The following is a 20,437-nucleotide window of genomic DNA, read 5'->3' on the forward strand; positions in this document are numbered from 1 at the left end:
TTCTTATGACAGGAATTTCATCATCTAAATCGCTGCAGTTTTGAGAGGTTCGAATATTGTTTTTCTTGCTTGCCTAATGAAACTGAGATACTTTGCTTTTGCTGTAAAAAGTAAATTCTTATATTAACTGATCTTTTTATAAGCAAATTATTTTTTTCCTTTTTTGTTTTTGTACACAAAGCCAAAATATAAAAAGTCAAATGAATGAAATTTTAGCCATTTATCGTTGGAGGTGCCGGGGTTTGAACCCGGGACTTCTCACATGCGAAGCGAGCGCTCTACCACTGAGCTACACCCCCATGGATACCGGATCCAAAAGCATACAGACGGTGCAATCAGAGCTTACAAGTGTAAAAAAACATTCTAGTAATGGTCAAAACTAATGGTCATTGCACTGCCGAATTAATGAAGAAAAATCAACGGAAAGAGAAGAATAAAAAAACTAAAAGAAAGCGCACAATTAACATTACCATAATAAATGCTCTATGATTGTTGTGAAATATGTGCATATATGTGTTTGTATCTATGTACATAAAAAGGTTATTAATAACAAAGCTGATTAATACTGAAAAATTCTCAAAATATTATTCTAATAGAATAGTAAAAATTACAAATTGTCGGAAAAATTCATATTAGCAGCTCTAAATTTATGACTAGTAAAATAGAAAGGTAGTTGAAAACCATATTCGTGCATTTAAACGTATTCACAATCTCGTAATTATTTCGATTCTTAGTAATAACCATTTGAATTCCAAATTTTATTTCTAACTTGCATTAAAATTTCATAAAATATCTACCATTTTGTATTATAAAATTTTATAACACGGTGGATTTGGAGTAGAAATAATGCTCCCAATCCACGCTAGTACAATTGGAGGTGCCGGGGTTTGAACCCGGGACTTCTCACATGCGAAGCGAGCGCTCTACCACTGAGCTACACCCCCTTGCTTTGGATAGCTGTCATTTGCTAGTAATCTGGTTGGGAGCAAGAAAACGGTGTGAGAGAGGGCGCCAATGAGTGAGTGAACGAACTGACGATTGCTGATAAACAAAAATCCATTAGACCCGTGTACGCATTTGTGTTGTTGCGCAAAAGAGTTTGGCAGTTTGGTTGTTAGAGATCGACAAGAGCTGAAACTAATTAACTACTACTAACAGAAATATAACAACAATCAAATAGCAACAATGGGCAGACAGTAACACAGCAAATTTATTTATACCGTTTTGTTTTTTTATTTTTGTTTTTATTATTATTGGCTTTAGTGTTATTACATATACATACTTGCACACATACTTAGTAAAGGTGAATAGGTAATGAGCGCGAGAGAGCGATTAATAAATAGTGTGAGAGTCCAGTGTATAGCAATTTTTCTATGCTGCTTCATTATTGTTAAATATTTGTTGCTAATAATTTATTTTTAAAACAATATTACGTAGCCTTTGACTGTGCAAATCTTTTAATTTGTATGAGTTCTTAAACACAAATTATAAAGGCTGAGTAGATTATTTAAAACTTAAAAAAAAAAAAAGAAATATGGTGTTGGTTTTGAACTACAAACTGTTGAGGAAATGGAAACAAAAAGTCGCTTAAAGAAAATTGTTTTGTATTTACTTATTTATGAAACTGAAAATTTGTTTGTTTGTTTATAGTTTATAGACTACATCCGATTGCTATAAAATTTTAGCGAGTTATTGTAAGCAAATCTGGGAAAACTTACGAATATCCAATTAGATCCAGTTGATGGCGTTAAGGTCGAAGTGTCCAAAACCTTAAAATAAATGTGCAAAAAGACTGGGTGACGATGTTCTATGTTTTCTGAAAATCTTATTAATGCTCAGATTTTTGTTTATATTCGGCATATGATCAAAAAGTACCGGGAATGTTTAATTTAAACGAACCGCGCATTACGAAGGCGTAGTGCACCATGAGTACCTTCCATCGGGCCAGACAGTCAATAAAGAATATTATTTATCCGTTTTGAAGCGTTTGAGAGTTGCTGTACGTCGCAAACGGTCGGAAATGTGGATAAACAATTCTTGGATTTTGCATGATGGTAACGCGCCATCGCACCGAGACCAAATTGTGCTGGATCATTTGACCAAACACCAAATAAATGCCTTCGTGCAAGCACCATATTCACCTGATATGACCCCGTGCGACTTCTTTTTCCTCCAAGTTGATGGTACCACTTCATGGAAGGGGCTTTCAGTCGATAGAGGAGATCAAAGAGAATGCTACGAAGGAGCTGAAGGTCATTCCTTCGTCGGCCTACCAGGGATGCATAGAGGACTGTGTGTTTCTTCAGACGAATCCTATTTTGAAGGAGATAAAATAAATTCGCCTGAAATTTAACTCTGCATTGTTTTATTTAAATATTCCCGGTACTTTCTTATGATAGGGTATATCTTAGCTACTTGAACCGTACCCGTTAGGGGAAGCTGTAGTTGGGATACTCACACATATCATTTTTATGGACCGATTTGGGTCATATTGGCAACTAAAGGGTGGGCCTTAAGGTTTTTGTTTTTTTGTCAGAGCAGTGGTTGCTCTTTCACGCCAAAAGCCTTGACAGAACTTCACTATCATATCTTCTCAGAACGAAATGAAAGTCTTTTCGCTTGATTTGGATCTTCGAACAACTCGAGATTGGCAACGGGTTTTACTCGAAAAACCATTTATTCTGAATAAGCGCATTTTCATTCCGGCGGCTATTTCCATTACATTAAACTGAGACTTCCGATTCACACATACGCATGAAAATTATATCTTTACCAATGGAAACTACTCAACTTTATTCGGTAATACCTATTACAGCAGCAAAAGAGACTTTCCTCTGTATACAAATTGTAGACTTCCATACAATGAATAAAGTGTACTCAAAATTTTCTTGCAAACGTGCAACTAAACGCTGGCCCTTGGCGATGTTTTATAATTTGGTCGATATCTATACCCTGTTGTCGTTGTTGTTGTTGTAGCAGCATAAACATTCCCCATACTTACATACGGGGAATGCTGCTGAAGTGACAGTCCTTGGCCGGATATAAATCCGGGTCGTTCCGGTAACGTAGAACCGACTCTGCCCTCGTCGCATCAGCCACAACTTTGGTACACAATTTGAGACATTCTCAGCAACGAATTTACTTTGAGCGCGAAATGTGACTAGAGACGTCATAAGTTAATGCTCCTATTCCTTCAAGGCAATTGTCAAATATGCGCTTTGCAAAATAAGCGCCCCCAGAATTCGCACAATGTTTGCGACCAACAAAGTGCACATTAAGAACATTTTTTCTCAACTATCATTCCGCCATACTTCCTGTTAGCTTGCTGCTGATTGGTGGGTGCCTTTTGATACATGCACATTAGGGTGAGATCATTTTTTTCGAAAACGTCTCAAGCAGATTTGGATTTTAATAAAATTATAGGAAAAAAGGTTCACTATAGCAAAGCTCTAAAGTCAATTTCGAGCCCTGCAAATTTTAAAAGAACTTACCTAATACAAGGTACAATTTTTGTGTGTGTTTTTTTATGTTAATTATCGCTTTAATAATAAAAGTATTACTAGTAATTACATGAAAATGGGAACAAATAAAATTTTCATCGAACAAATAAGAAGACTTATTTTTACCAATGCATTCTAAATATTTTTTTTTGGTTTTTTGTTATGAAAACTTCTACTTGAGAATTTTTCGATACGAATAAATGAATAAGTTAAGTGAAATAAGTTATAAAGAAGACATTTGTTTTTTTATTTAAAGAACCCCATGAAGGCCCTAGGCAGCAAATTATATGCAAAGTTGCAAAAAAAAAACCAAAAGCAATTAAATCTTACAATATCTCAAAAATTTAATTTTAACTTCTTTTTCTAATCATTAGGTGATATTAGGTTAGCCTGGTTAGCAATAAGCCACGCATAGACATTTTGGTCCCTAGCAATACCACATGCAGACCGACCTCTATGAATACCTAAAGTATATATCATGTAGGATGTCAGCGCTTTTGGCGAATTTAAGCAGTGCTGGGAGATCTGCTTTTGAGACGTCCTCCAGACCCTCAAACAATGGGGCTCCCAGGCATTTGAGACGCGTTTTTAATAATGCCGGATAAACGCACAGAAGGTGTTCTAAAGTTTCCTCAACATCTTCTCTGCATTTCCTGCATTTGTCCGTGTTAGCAATCCCTATCTTGTACGCATCTTCAGCCAATAGATTATGACCTGTTAGCATACCTATGATAGTTCTGCATTCCTTTCGCGAGAGCGTAAGTACGAATTGAGTAAGTTTTTTGTCGTTAGTTCTACACATGACTTTTGCTGTTTTGCATGTGGACAGATTAGTCCACCTAGCTTCTACTCGCCTCTTCATGTAGTCGTCCGTTTGATTGTATATTGTATTTAGCGGTTTTGGTATGTCGTTCGCTTTTTCAAATGGTAGTCTAACAGCACTTTTTGCTATCTCATCAAACTTCCGCTTGGAAAATATTGCTGTGGTCTGGCAGCTTCATTGGCTGCCGTATCCCTAGTTTTGAGCAGTAAATACCCGCTCCCACAGCGTCTAAAGTTTTAGAGCCCTCTGTATAGATGTGAAAAGTTCTATGGCCAGGCTTCATACCTTTGTGCCATCCCTCCTCTTCAATTCTAATGCGAAACCTTCTCTCCCAATTAAAGTACGGAGTTCATGTAGTCTGTGCAACCTAATCTAATCTCTTCTAATCATTAAGTTTATTTACATTTTTTTTAACTTTATTTTGTATTCTGTCTATACTTAGAATTTATAGAAGAGCTTCTACAACTATTTGAATTCATTTAAAAAGTGGCATTGATTTAAGTATTAAAGGCGAATTTGCTGTGAAATATCCTTTCACATTTTATAGGTAACTCTTAGATGAGCTGGATCAGTGTTTTCCTTTTCAATCTTATAAAGACACGCAAGGGTGACATGTGAGAAGAGGCCAGCTCATTTGGGTGCGTTGGAAGATGAATTCGGTATTTGCTGGTTTCTCTTTTACTAAAGAGATTTTTAGGCTTCCATGAATTTGGGCATCTGTCACGTACAACTGAGCTTTTACCAGGGGACGTTAGGTCTTGGGCTGGTAAAGTTGCAGAATTTGTTGCCGTGCACTACAGTTGGATTCAACAAGTCCAAGCTTGCTGTCCAATTCACAGCCTATTTTTAATCATTTTTGTTTTACATCTTTTTTACTTCCAACAGGAGGCTCGTTTTTTCTACTTTCTAGCTTCTACTGTGCTTCAGTCATAGCACATTGATCTCAGTCATAACGGGGCACTGCCTAATAGGTAGGCACGCCCAAAGGATGGGTGTGCAAATACATAACTTCTGTAGAAGTTGTCTAGATGAGGACAAGGAAGAGAAAATCTCGCACCTACTGTGCCACTGTCCGGCTCTATCCAGACGCAGGTTTACTATTCTGGGTAAACAATTTTTTAATGAGTTGGAAGATCTCAGTTCTACAGAAACCAGAGATATTCTAAAATTTTTGAAAAGCACACACTGGTTTTAGGAGAGATAGGGGCAAGCTCCCCACGCGGCATCACAATGGGATATGAGCCTGAGTGTGTCCCGCAGGACAACCGCTTCATCTTAACCTAACCTAGCTTCAATGCGCGCTCTCAACTTTCGTATTAAGTATTAAAGATGGCTTCTTTTAAAATTTTTGATTGATTGATTTTTGACGGATTTTTTTCTAAGAATTTCATGTAGATTTCGCGTGTGCTAGGAACGATATTGAGAAAAAATTTTCCGTACAAATTGCATGGATAAAATTGACTCACCCTAATGCACGTACATATTTCATTTCATGAGAGAATGACAAGCGCTCATTGATGTAAGTCTACATAATATTGTTGACGCCTAAGACACTTGCAGACTTGAATTTTTCAAAAAAAAACCTATTGATTCCTCTTTCGACTCGCGGTAGAGCCAAATCGCGGTGTTCGCCGTCAACACCAACCAATTCCGTCACATAGCACTGAATTAATGAATAATAAAAGACAGACATATAATATTTTCGCAATGAAATGCAATCGAAAATGCAATTTTACATAAATTCACACTTGTTACGAGTACACCATTGAAAAAAAAATTGCAAGCGCATCGCTGACAGCCACCGTCAAGCGGTGGAAGCAACAGGCGAAGGAAACAATGTTGTTTGTTTTAATTAAAAGATGTCTGATGTGATTCACGGCTCATTCACTTTTACATCAGGCATCAACCGTCAACTGTCAAACGTCAAGCGGCAAGAAGAAGACTGCGGCAGCAGCAGCAGCACCGTGTGGCAGCAGCAATCAGCGGCAGCTACAACAATTCGTGCGCACATCAAGCGTCTCCCGGTGCTCATCAAACATCAGCCGACCAAACAACCATCAGCGTCATCAGAGCCGTGACAGCAAACAGCATCGGTGCACAGTGTAACGTCTCCTTATGAACTTAAGTCAAACCTAGTAAAAGTGTTTTTAGTCAATTGAAATTTTGATGATTATAAAACCCTGACTACGGCAACACCCAGCACACACATAACGGAAATTAGACGGTTGTAATATTACCAATTAGTTTGAAATAGGACGCAGCCCCCAATAAGAGCTGCTTTAAAAATAACCAAACTTACTACTCATCCAGGTTTCGTATGCTGCGTAAAAACGACCAAAAATCACATCCATAACATTTCTCCTGGATAGCTGTGCAAGTATACAGAGTATTTTATTACCAATCTCAGTGATTTTAAAACTCCATAATGCGATTTATTTCATCACAAAACAAAAAAGCGCTTAGAAAGCGGCTTCTTTTCAGTGTTTGGTTAAAAGAAAAAAAAAACCAAATTCCGTTCTTTGCTTTTTGGTCAACGGCATTACACTGTGTGGCGTTGGCAGTGGCATGCAAAGTATTTTTGCGCATAGATGTAAGTGCGGGGTTAGATCACACAAACAGCCAAACAAACGGACCTCTACTCGCATTTTACATGCACGACTTTTCCCCATTAAAGAAAGAAAAAGTTGAAAAACTTAAAAACAACCGGAAAAAGTCCACAATTTTAGCGCATAACAGTGACTAAAGACACATTCGTTTGCTGCGTTTCGGTTTGGTTCATTCAGAGCACAACTGACAGGACTTGTCAGCGTTGATGTGCGCCGACACTTTGGACAGCAGCTCAGCCGCCGAGCGCCGTGGCAACGAGTTCGGATGGCAGCACCAAACAGACAACAGCTCGAACGGCATTTGTAGTTATTTTTTTTTTTTTGTTTTTGATTTGCAAATACGAGTATACAGACCAGCGAGAAGCTGGCAGACAAGCAGGCGGATAGACAGTCGGTTGAAAGGCCAACGAGACTGGCAGATAGACTAGTAGTCGAATTGACATATGAATAGAGTGGCAGGCGGATGAAATTTGCAAAGCGAACCATCACCAACGAGGAGCAACGAGCGGATCGGCTGAGGGACCGATTTTAAGAATTTTGTAGTGGCAGCGAATATTTTGGGAATTTCTGTTTCTGAATACGTGAATATGTGATGCGATGCTATTGCACAGTGGTACGAATTTATGGCAGAGACTAAGATTTGGCGCAATTCTAATATTTTATTTTTACGAACATTTGAACATTATTTAATAAACTAGTAAAAACTACAAATATATTTTCTTTGAGTAGCCAGGTTTTATCGGTAGAGGTCATAATGAATAAATGTTCAACGAAAACTAAATAGAATTAATGAGTGATAATAGAGAAGTTTAGCAAAATGTTTTTAATATCTTTCAATTTGTTCAATATCTTTCAACTCATTGTCCTTCTAGCATCGAATTGCATGAGTGGTATTACATTCCAATAGTATTATTGGATATGGGAATAAATTTCCGGCCTTTCTTAGCCAAAGCTACGAATAATTTAAACAATTAAATAATACCTGATATTAGGTGAAGTATGTGTCATTCGAAGCTACATTTTTACTCCATCTTTCAGCAGCATACGGATCCCGCTGACGAAACTCTTCGAGTTCTTTTGACTTGATCCATTCATTGAGCCAATTTTCATTGCTCTCGTAAGAAGTGAACCGCTCTCCAATACGGGCTGACTGTATTGATCGGAACAGATGGTAATCCGAAGGTGCAATGTCTGGGGAATGCGGCGAGTGGGGTAAGACTACAAAATTCAGTCCCTCTAAATATTTCTTGACTGATTTAGTAAAGTCTGGCCCGGCGTTGTCATACAGCAAAATCAGTTTGTCCTGTTTACCATCCCATTCCGGCCGCTTTTCTTTGAGAGCTCCATTCAAACGCATTAGTTGCAGTCGGTACCGATCGTCTGTGATGGTTTCAGATGGTTTAAGGAGTTCATAATAGATGACACCCTTCTGCTCCATAATTTTAAACGCTTAGGGTTATCATAAGGTATCCATTTTTCATTGTCGGTGGCGATGCGATGCCGAAAACCTTTTCTTTTCTGCCGTTCAACTGAGATGCTTGTTGACGTCACCAAACGTCTTTCGATATTCCTCCTCCTCTCCTCCAATTAATGTGGCACCCATTTTCATCGCGTGCAAACGTTCACCGACGGTTGATTTGTCAACATCCAACTCTTTAGAGATGTCATCAAGGGTTCGTCATGCTTCTACATCCGACAATGGTTGTAGCTGAGTATCTTCGAATCTTTTCTCTGCTCCTTCGAGATCTTTATCACTCACGCACGTTTCAGTTGCACTTTCCTCAAAAAAGTAATGATGAAGCATGACTTCGCGCAAATCCTGTTTTTTCGTAGACATTTTTGACGTCAGATAATAAAGGATCTTTACGTTTCAAACGAATGTCAACTGCTGCGATTGAGACCTCACATATACACCTTCAAATCACCAGTATATTACTAGAGCGAACACAAAAATAATATCAGCAGCGAAGCCGCTTTTACGAAGAAGGAAACTTATTCCCATATTCCCAATAATTTTTAACTACATTCAATAGAGCAATTCACAATTCCACACAAATGGCCTGGCATATATATAGGATGCTTACAGACACAAACAGGATGCTGACCTTAAAAAAGATAGATACAAACGAGGATCTTATGACAAGAGCCTTAGAAGTAACTTCTTAAAAGGAAACCTAGTGTAAGAAAAGTCAAGGTACATATAAGGAAGAAGAATAAGGATTAAACTGAGTTAGCGTCCTCCTAGAAGGAGCATTCATTCCATAAAGAGTTTTAACAATACCCACAAAAAACATTCATTACAGCGGAAAATGCATGAGAGAACATTAAAATTAATTTTATTGGACAAATACGGAAAATCTATTGAGCCCGCACAAATTACAAAGACAAAACACAACGACAAAAGAGCACGTCTAGACTCTAAGGACATAAGATTTAATGATAAGCAACGAAAGCTATAGGAAGGAATGGGATCAACATATTTTATCGAGCGCAAAGCATAGCGCAGAAAAGCTCTCTGAACAGATTCGAATCTACTAATATGGAAACGGTCACCAAACGAACTTTGAGAACATAGGGATAAGAAAACGAAGAACGATTTGACGAATAAAGGCGAACGATTTAGAAAGAAAATAGTTAATGTTGGTGGTAAAGTTGAGCTTGGAGTCAAAATAAACATCCCACCCTTTAAATTCCCTAACTATTGGAGATGCAGTAAGGTGTTAGAACAATATTAAAAACTTTCGCATGCGAAGTATAGCGACATTTACTAATGTTAAGGAACAAACGATTACGCACACACCAACGATATGCAAAAGTTCTTCAACTTATACTGGAGAGTGGATAAGTCTTCTGGACAATTAATTTTATAACAGATTTGCAGATCATCTACGTATCGAATTACATACCGAAAAACATGAGGATATATCACTAAAGAAGAGGAGAATTTGTAACGGACCTAGGACACTACCTTGGGGGACGCCAGACGAAGCACCAAAGAATAAGACGACACATTATCGAGACGTACGGGACGGCAAAGTCAATTATTCGGATGGGAAATTAACCACTTAAGAAATTAAGTGTTAAAGGCGAAATCCTCAAGTTTAGCCATTAATACTGGGTGATACCATGGTTGTTTGTAAATGCCATCATCCCAGGTTATTTTCACATAATTGGAAATAAAAATGTTGGAAATCAAAATAAAATAATTTAGAAAAATAAAGGGTGGTTAAGTTTCAAGGGCGGGTGTTGATTTTGAACAAGAAACAATTTGTTGAAGAAATTATTGTTATTTCTCTTTATTATGATAATACTGGCATGACTCAATTACGTATGAAACCAAATATCGGCAAATGTCCGCCGCGGCCTCGGCGGCCTACCTCCAAAGAGCACCAAATGCAAATAGTTCCTTATCTATTTAAATTGATTGCAGTGAGTCTTATTTTGTGAGCGTTCAGATAACAAGCTAAAAATAAAAAAAATTCAGGTTTAGAGAGCAGAATAGAATAGGGTAAGTGTAGATCACGGCGGCCTTCTTCTAAAAGTCTAACATTCTGGCACATTTCCAGAAACGAAAAAAAAAACAAATACACACAAAGATTGGGCTTGAGCTCACAAAATAAAAATACGGAAATTAAATATTTGGCGTGCATTAAAACAGTTTCATTAAGTTAAAAAACTTTGACATGACAACATCTGTCATATGATAACTTCGATAGCTAGATATGAGAAACGTTTAAAAAACTTGTCATTTAGTTTTTAAAAAGATTTATTTATATATGCATACATATAAAAAGTGGCGAAAAATTAATCACCCTATCGGAAGATTTATCATTTTTGCAAAAGACATCGTACTTCAAACATATTTGGCACTTGCGAATGGGCAGCTGCGGTATATTGTACAAACAGACAAGTAGTGGAGAGCGGCAAGGTCCAAATAAAAACTTCCATCTCATAATGTTTTTTATTAAATAAAAAATGACTCAAAAACATTTAATTGAATGATCAATTTTGCGCCATCTTGTATAATTGGTGTGTACATCGTTTGTTGGGAACACGTAAGGTACATGAGACCTGGCCAATGTTTGAATATTGTCTGGGGGCTTATCCACAAAGCATTTAGACTTTAAGTACCGCGACAAATAAAATTCCAGAGGTGTGATATCACACGATCTTAACTGTCAATCTACTGGCTCGAGACGAGAGATAAATTGGTCACCGAAACGATGAGCATCGTTTCACGGGCTGCATGGCAAGTAGCGCCGTTCGCCGTCTTGTTGAAACCAAATGTTTTGGAGATCATGGGCTTCAATTGCCGGCATTAAAAAGAAGGTTATCATGGCGCGATAGCGTTCGCCATTCACTGTTACATTGGCACCAGCCTCGGTTTTGAAAAAATATTGGCCGATGATTCCTCCAGTCTATAGGCCGCACGGTTGTTTGTAATGGCTGTTCTTGAATGGCTTCGGGTTACTCTTCAGCCCAAATACGGCAAATTTTGCTTATTGACGTAGCCATCAAGCCAAAAATGGACCTCAGCGCTGAACACCATAAGTTGGCTTGAGCGCGTGCCGAACATTTTTCACAGAGCGTTGATTTTAGTAATACATTGTAAGATTTGTAAACGTTGTTGAGGCGATGTAGACAGTTTCCATGATGAAAGATGTAGACAGTTTTTGACAGTTTTCCCCTATTGGAAAAGGTTCCTCCAATCTGATTGCCCTTTTCAAATAAGGAAATACATAAGAAGTTACGTCATTTTTTTTTTTCATTTTATAGCAACAAAATTGGTTGTGAACGAAGCAATGCTTCACCAAAGACTGTGATGTTAAGAAGAAGACAAAGCAACAAAATTGTGTTTCTTCAAAGATTTCGGACGCATTAATTTATACAAAGTCCCTCTTTGTATTACGTTTATATCAACTCGGTCTATGCTTGAGCAGCTTACTGATGAGCTGGAGGTCTAAAAGTTTGAATGCACAAACCCCGACTGCACTGCTAGAGCTAATTAAATACTTTTCGTTAGCTCCAACCCTTTCAAAATCCCCAGCAATTCCACATTTAAGTCGATGCTTGAATCGTGATTTTTTTAAATTCATTTAATGTTTTAATCAAAGGTGCATTCGAGGTATAAACAGTTCTGACCCACTCTAGGACGAATAAATCATTACTGCGAATATTTTTTTGAGGTATGGAAAAATGAATGCGCTATACGAGTAAAGGCGAGTCAACTGTCCCATTGATAATATCGAAACAAAGTAGTGTGAAAGTAAATTTCTTCCACGTTGTAACGGTTTTACATATAAGAATTCACACCTTGCATTTTATGAAGGAATCGGATCAGCGATGTTGAAAGATCTGAGTTGGTAGGTTTAATGGTTGAAGCAGCCGAATTAAGGAGCACTCTGTGACCTTAATTGTCTAACTGTCTCAGCCGAACATTTACAGAGAAAGTGCTCAACAGTCTCCTTCTCTGAAAGTCCCCCGCAGCTTCTCCAATAGGGGGTTATATGGAAAACCCAGCTTTTCTGCGTTAGGGGCGATCGTCCATTGACCACACCTATAAGATTGGAAATGCAATGGTGTGGAGCCCCCAATACTTTCTGATACCTGCGTTTATTGTACAGGGACCACAGGGTTTTTGAAATAGCACATGAAGAAATGGAGTTCCATCTTTGCTGCGATTTCTTGAGAAATAATTGCATAACTTTAACAACAGCCATGAGAATGCCGATGACCGGATAGGAGGTCTCTGAGACTAATTCAGTCCCCTTCCTGGCAAGCTCATCAGCAATTTTATTTCCTAAGATTTTGAGCAAGATGAACAAATTTCTATTGAATGCTTTTAAGTCTATTGATGTGGCACTGATTATATGGGCTCCAAATAAAGACGGCATAATCCAGCTTAGATCGTATGAGTGAATCGAATAGTGACCTTAAAGTACATGGATCCGTAAAATCAGAAGCAAAAAGTTGAATGAGTGAAAGTGGGGAATACAATTTGGCGATGAAAACAAATTGAAGTGATTAAGAAACTGAAACGTTGATTCCACTTTTCATTTAACCCAGATTGTTTAGAGGCGAGTTATTTATAAAATATGAGGTAGAGATTTAATGATAAGACTTAGAAAATTAAAAATAAAAACATTTCTTAATATTTAGTTGAAGTAGATTCTTATCACACCTTGGAACGACGTTGTTACAGTCTGATTGAAGGTTATGTGAATCAGACAGATTTTAAGCAGTTTTAAAAGAATTTAAGCCCTCTGCAAAATAAACTCAGAGAAACGGAAACATTCAGAAATACATTAAAGTAATAATTACAAAGAAAAAGAGCCCAAAATACTGCGCTGAGGGATGCCAGAAGAGTGAAACTCAAAACTTATTATTTGAAGATTAATGTTGAGTGGCAGACTTTATTGAAAGCCTTGGAAAAATCAATATAAACCCTATCTACTTGAAGGCTATTATCGACAGCTATCGTATAAAAATAACGTACAGAAATTACGCACATTGAAATTTTATGCCGTCTACCAACTTAAGATCGATTTTAAGTGACCGCGACTGGCTATACGAGTATATCATTTTTTATATATATCCAAGTCTATTACATGCGAGCCTCTTTCTCATTCAAAATCCCATAAATTTTTAATTTTAAAATTTTAAAACCAAAACTAATCACGATTAGTCGCGGAAAAATTGTTTTCTACTTTTTAGTCGATTTATGGAAACCTGGTGCATTAAGTTTTAAAAGAAAAATATTTTTTCTTTATTTTATTATGCAACTGCCGCGGTTTAGCTTTAATTAACATATATAAAAAGATATAAGAACGATATATTTGCAAAACTATCTCAGTAAAGCTCCTCCCATTTTTGCTAATCGTACAATTTTAAAGATCGCCTCTTTCCTGGCCGCTTAAATGTTTTTGATTTATTCTCTTAAACGGTGTTTTTTTCAGATTTATTTTGCTGATTGACGTCGTTTTAACATCGTATTCTTGGAAAATCACTTTCATTGAAATGGGAGTTTTTTTTTATCCAGAATTCTCAGCATGTTTACGCCTCGAAATTCAACTATCCCATGATAACTCCATGAATAGTCTCAAAAATGATGGAACATGCGTAAAAAACAAGTTCAACTGGTGTAATAAGCCAGAGCGTACTGTAATTAATTATGTATTTAAGTCCAAGGAAATTTTTGGGCCATAAAGTCTAGTCATACGTAAAAATTATGTGTATTAAACCAAATTATAAATGATGATCAATTCAGCGGGATCGGGTTTTAAATTGAAATAAAACAACGAAAATTCAAATTGACTGAGCAATCTTTATTATTTTTGTCTAGAATCCTCCATGGCATTTATGTTTTAAATATAATCCATATTGGACGCAACTTCACCGTAATTCGGCCATCCGGGAACACCAATTTGGAATGACTCGCTGGAGAAATTCAGTCGGTATTTCGTGAATAACTTTAGTAATGTTGGCTTCTAATATCTTAATCGAAGCAAGTTTAGCCACAAAGTATTTAGACTTTACATACCCCCAGAAATATATTCCAAAGGTGTGATATCACACGATCTTGGTGGCCAATCCACTGGTCCGAGACGAGAGATAAATTGATCACCGAAACGACAACGCAGTAAATCCATTGTTTCACGGGCTGTATGGCTAGTAGCGCCGTCTGCCGACTTGTTGGAAGCAAATGTTGTGGAGATCACGGACTTCAATTTCCAGCATCAAAAAGTCGTTTATCATGGCGCGATAGCGTTCGCCATTCACTGTTACATTGGCGCCAGCCTCGTCTTTGAAGAAATATGGGCCGACGAAAATTTGTTCTTAAACGACTGTTTTCAATGGATGTAATGGCTGTTCTTGAATGCCTTCGGGTTGCTTTTCAACCTAAATATGGCAATTTTGGTTATTGATATAGCCATTAAAAGATATAGACATTAAGATTTGGATAAAAATGAGCCTCATTGCTGAACACCATAAGTTGGCCTGAACGCGGGATGAACACTTTTCACAGAGCGTGGATTTTGGTAATAGAAGTGCACGATTTGAACGTTGTTGAGGCGTAAGTGTTTCCATTTTCCCATCCCTCATTGGGTGTTTGACAGATTTGCTCCTTCTAGTTGTGATGTGCGTCTTAATATTATATTAACTTTTTTCACAAATGGAGAGGCTAACAATTGTATATTTCCGAATGGCAGATGGTTTTTTATGAGGAGCTTTTTCAGAACAAAAACACTCGGAGCTCTACCATACCTATTAGGAAAAATTTTTCAAAATTTTTCAAACTTCAAATTGCTGCTCGTAAATATTTCATTTTGGATATTTGAGCCAGCCCTTGAGTTTGAAAGTGGTATAAGTCATATTTTCCTTGTTTCGAGATATTTAGATTTTTGCACTTTAAAGGATTACAAAATATTTTTGTATTATGTAATATTATTTTGCGACAGTAAAGTAGTGCCAACAAATAAGTATTTATTATGATTGTTAAGTTTATAAGCATTTTTAAAAGGAAATGTGGTTTTGAAAGGTTGAAATGACTTGTACCACTTCCAAAATTAACTATATGACTTTATAAATGACTTATACCATCAAGGAAACATTTTTATTAGTAATTAACATTTTTTTCAAACTTATTTCACTGTAACTAAGTAAATTATTCATTAGTATTTAGGAAAATAAGGTGTTTGTGAAAAATTGGTGCGATATAGGATAGTAAATACATCATATCATTACGTTTTCCTTCTGTTATTGGTCGAATGGTTGTGTATAATGGAAGCAAATCTATATTTTCTTATATCTAGGTCTTCCTCTTTTAGGTGAGAGGTCTAATACTTTGAATTCGGAATTGTCATCCAATGACGTTTTATAAAACATTTTATATGGATCATTTTTTAGAAATCTGACCCACTGTATTTTTAGCCAAGACACAGCTTCTCCATTGGTGTTTTTCTTTCTATTATTCGTTGATTCTTTTAGTTGTTCTGCCGAAATTACCATCCGTTCCAGGTATTTTAGCATTTAAGACATGGCTTAATCTTCCGTTAGATTTTTTGTTTAAAAAAAAAAGTTTTGCAAACAGAAACTTCTGAATTCCATTCATTTAGATGAAACTTAAAACTATGTACATTTTCTCATATATCCTTTGTAATTTCTGTTTCGCCTTTGTTTTATTGATGGTTTTAATACCAAACAACCAAACCAAACATTTCCAAAAAGAATCAAAATTAGCTTTCCTTTCGATTCCATTTATGAATTATTTGGAACAAAGGCAACCTTTATTTTCGAAAAGTTTACCACTCACATGCTTAGACTCCTTTGTTTCATATTCCTCTCCACTATTTCTCTTAATTTTTCGTATATTTTGTCCATAGTTACGTTGATTTCGTGTCCTTTTTCTTGATTTCATGTTGCTTTCTTCCATTTGTGTTCCGAATTTACTTTTAAAACTCTGATTTTCTCGGAGTATTCGTCAAAATGCCTTATGAAGATTTGCCACTTGGTGGTTTAGCCTTGTGGTTTTTCGCACTTTTCTATACAGTACAACAACAAAAAAATACTCGTCTTTATTTACCGCATAACGAAATACGTAACGATCACTATGTGAAGATCGCTGTAAAGCGATTCATTTATTTTTACTGGATCTAAACACTGTAGCGTTTGCCTTTGGTGCGCTCTTGTCATGTTGTTGTACGATTGCCGCGTTCTCATTGTACCGAGAAACAGAGATGCTTGGGATACGATTTTGGCTTTGGCTTTGTGGTGCAAAATGGTGTTGATTCGCTGGTATGCTTTTGATGTAGATTTGATTGCAATGGGCAATTACTACTCAAATTGGCTTTGATAATTTGCATGTCGGACACGAGTGCCAACAAAATGCGAGTATTTGGCAGTTTAATCTGTCTGAGAGTAGACGCACATTTGCACAAGTATTCGTGCATACTGCATACCTACATATATCTTGTGTTGGCAGCATAAAGATGTATCGAATTGTACTACAAGTACTTTAGCAATTTTTGCAAATCGTCGATTTTTGTTGTGTATTTTATTTTCAATTTACGAGTAATGCTTCTGGTGGCAAATCACACAAACAACAACGTTTATTTGCAAGAAATTGAGTTGTTATTTGCATTTCCATTTTAATAACGAAACAATTTGCAAGCAGGAGATACCGGTAAAAGACTTGCTTCCACTTTAAGTGAATTTTACACACATCGATATGTACAAACATACATATTTAATGCTAGTAATTTTTTGGAAAGGCAGAGCATAAAAGTTTATAAAGTAAAAGAGGAAAAAGTATGCAGAGAAGAAAATTAAATCAAACAAATAAGTTTTTGTATGGCTTTATTATTTAGAAAGAAGAAATAATTACATTATTTTTTGTTGCTAGTTCGGTTCGCTTCGGATGAACACATTCTGTAAATGACACACGTTTCGAAATGTCTGGCTAGTGGTTTCAAGCTCTGTGTGAGGAATTTGTTTTAGCAGGGAGTATCCGCTCGAATTAGTTCATGCAGTCTGTCTTCTAGTGAATCCATGGAATATTTAAGAAATCTCATATTTTAGAAATCTAAGAAGCAAACTTAAGTTCGTCATCTATAATAATTTTTAAATTACTACACGCAGACCGTAGATGGGCACACTGCATTATTTATTGCATTGGAAATAGCATTTGCATAAATAACATTTTACTGACGATGAAATTTAATTTGCATTACCAGTAAACTTTTGCTGATTATTATCATATTTATTTTACTTTTATTTTCTATTTCGATTACTTTTATTTTCTTTCAAAGATTTATTTCATACTTGTTATTCGGTATCAGCTTTTTTTAAAAACGCATTCCAGAATTTGCATCGCTGAGTTTTGGCCTTCTGAACCGATTTACAGTCCCAACGAATGAAAATACCCGTTTTACAGCGCGGATTATAATACCAGATAATTTAGAAAAAAGTTTTTAACAGTCTGATGTTTATTTTGGCTTTTTGTTATTTCATCTCGTTCGGGTAGGTATAAAAGTGTTTCCTAAAGATAATTTCCCGAGTATGTGGAACCACACTGTGTGCTAATAACAGGTGGCGCTAAAGTAATCCTCCTATCAGAAAATGCTATAAATTTTGCGATTGACCCCTAATGTTAGTTCTGTTTTGACATTTGTGTAGTAAACACATGCGAAATACACGTTAATAAGCAATGCTACGCTACACTGCTCCAGAACGCGGAATATTGCTAACTATTTATTTGACCAATAATCGGTCGGTGGCTTTGGTACAACGTGAATTTCGTCGCAGATTTCTTCGCCGACCAACGCCTACTGGTGAAACACTGCGACGTTTAGCCGCTCGCCTCGAAGAGACTGGCACAACACGAGATGCTGCCAGGCGTGGCAGACCCCGGAGTAGCCGTTCTGCCGAGAATATTGCTGCTGTAGCCGAGGATGTCATGGAAGCGCCGCCGACATCGACCAGACGACGTGCCACGCAAATGGGTATCAGTCGACGGTCTTTACAGCGAATTTTGGTACAAGATTTGCAGATGTTTCCGTACAAAGTCCAGACGGTGCATCAGCTGTTAGCTGCTGACCGCCAATCACGTCTAACATACGCTCAAGCCATCCTTAATCACCACCAAGAAGAAGATGATTTTTCATCAAAAATAATCATGAGTGATGAGGCCCATTTCCTTCTTAGCGGGTACGTAAATAAGCAAAATTTACTCTTCTGGGGCACTGAAAATCCGCGTGTAACCCACGAAGAGCCATTACACCCGCTCAAAGTCACTGTATGGTGTGCTGTTTTCGCTGGAGGAGTCATCGGACCTTTTTTCTTCGAAGACGTCTTGGGTCAAACGGTTACTGTGAATGGTGAGCGCTACAGAGCAATTATCAACGAGTTCTTTTTGCCGCAACTTAATGAATTGGGATTGGAAAACATGTGGTTCCAACAGGACGGTGCAACGGCACACACTGCACGTGCTACAACCGATATGCTGAAGGATGCATTTCCCGGGCGCCTAATCTCCCGATTTGGCGATTTGCACTGGCCAGCAAGATCGCCTGATTTGACCGCTGCAGACTTATTTTTGTGGGGCTTTTTGAAGTCGCGGGTTTACGTTAATAAGCCTCAGACTCTTGCAGCTCTTAAAGACAATATCCGTCAAGAATGTGAGGACCTATCGGCGGAAGTTTTGGCCAAAGTGATGGAAAATGCCATAAAAAGGGCTCAAATGGCAATCAACTGTGGCGGCGGCCATTTACATGATATCATATTCTCGATTTGATGTAAAAAAAATTAAAAGACCAAATAAAAATAATCCACAAGAAGAATCAAAGTTTTTCATTTGTTTTTTAAATTGCAGCCAAAAATCATCGCAAGGTTATTTTTGCGCCACCTTGTATATCTACTTAACATATGCATAAAACAAATAATGAAAATCAATAATAAAAACTTTACCATTTCTTTCATGCCCGAAATCAAAGAATGTCTTTTGAGGTCTTTGTGGCAAACCACGAGTTGCGATATCGGCTTTTCCATATTTCCCCACAAAAGTGTCGAACATTTCTTTGACTTTACACACACAGAAATAACGACAATAACAGCATCCCAAGCATTAGGCTGACTCATAAAGTAACGGGTGATCAAATTGGAGGTACCTTTTCCAATTGGTTTTTTATGACAGATCACGCGTGACTGAGCTAAATTCATAATTTTTTGCCAAAATTCATTGACATTTCATCGTGGTCTCAATAACGTTAAGAAAATCGACGCTCTGTGAAAAGTGTTCATTGTACGTTCAATAAACAAAATTGCCGTATTTGAGCTGAAAAGCTACCGGAATTCATTCATTACATCCATTGCAATCAATCATTTGGGCAGCCTATGAGCTAGAGGAGTCATCGGCCCGTATCTCTTTAAAGACGCCAATGTAACAGTGAATGGCGAACGCTATCGCACTATGATAAACGACTTTGAAGCCCATGATCTCCACAACATTTTTTTCCAACAATATGGCACTAATCGCCATACAGACGTTGAAAAAATGGATTTACTGCGTCGTAGCCGTCGTTTCGATGAGCAAATTATCTCTCCTATCGGACCAGTGAACTAGCCATCAAGATCGTGTGATATCACACCTTTGGACTTTTACTCGTATTTGTGGAGGTATGTAAATTCTATAAACTTTGTGGGTAAACCAGCTTTGATTGAGTCATTGGAAGCCAACATTAGTAAAGTTATTAAGGAGATACCGACCGAAGTCCTCCAACGAGTAATTAAAAATTGGTGTTTGCGGATGGTCAAATTACGGCGCAGTTATGGGATTGTCTTTGAGAAATTAATGTCATGACCAACATTTAAAAATAGGCAAAATGAGTTTTCAAAAACGGCAAAAAAAGGCATTTATTTTTCAATTTTTTAAATATGTACACACTTTTACGTACAGTTAAATATATTTAAAAATATATACAGAGGTTGACTATGACTTTTCGCCACAGTGC

General features: G+C 37.1%; 2 non-coding genes across 2 annotated transcripts; both read right to left on the reverse strand.

Moving 5' to 3' along the window:
- Window positions 1–227: 227 nt before the first annotated feature.
- Window positions 228–299, reverse strand: Trnaa-cgc (transfer RNA alanine (anticodon CGC)). Its single transcript has one exon. It is a non-coding gene; the product is annotated as a tRNA-Ala (tRNA).
- A 573-nt stretch (window positions 300–872) lies between these two features.
- Trnaa-cgc (transfer RNA alanine (anticodon CGC)) lies at window positions 873–944 on the reverse strand. The gene has a single exon. It is a non-coding gene; the product is annotated as a tRNA-Ala (tRNA).
- Window positions 945–20,437: the final 19,493 nt, after the last annotated feature.

The sequence above is a fragment of the Anastrepha obliqua genome, chromosome 5 (genome assembly GCF_027943255.1).
Source record: "Anastrepha obliqua isolate idAnaObli1 chromosome 5, idAnaObli1_1.0, whole genome shotgun sequence".
In the NCBI taxonomy this organism is placed as follows: Eukaryota; Metazoa; Arthropoda; class Insecta; order Diptera; family Tephritidae; genus Anastrepha; species Anastrepha obliqua.